Raw genomic sequence first — 406 nt, 5'->3', positions numbered from 1 at the left:
AACACCGCACATAAATTTCACACTACTTTCCCTGAGTTCCTAACTGAAGCTTTAAATGAATACGGTTTTAATTTATTAAAAAGTGGATTGACGAGAAAGCATTGGAAAACGAGGAGGGAATTTCAGTTAAACCCCAGATAACTCTGGGTTAAGCTGAGTAACTTAGTGAACCTGGTGAACGTATAGAACATGGTGAAATTAAGCAGGGCACAGATGTGTGATGATCAGGTCTGAGGACAGGAACTGGGGGCACAGCACCGTCCCAGGCACTGTCTGGATCCGTCTGAGGCGGATTAAGTCAACCCGCAGTTCCAGGTTGCGAGCCCGGGCCCTGGGGAGGGTGTCGGCGCCGGCTGGCGTCGGGAGCCATCGCTAGAGTGGGCGGTGGGCGGTCTCGCGCTCCTCC

This window comes from Galeopterus variegatus, unplaced genomic scaffold, assembly GCF_000696425.1.
Source record: "Galeopterus variegatus unplaced genomic scaffold, G_variegatus-3.0.2 Scaffold1268, whole genome shotgun sequence".
In the NCBI taxonomy this organism is placed as follows: Eukaryota; Metazoa; Chordata; class Mammalia; order Dermoptera; family Cynocephalidae; genus Galeopterus; species Galeopterus variegatus.
The sequence above is the reverse complement of the archived record's forward strand: the minus strand, read 5'-3'. Positions refer to the sequence as shown.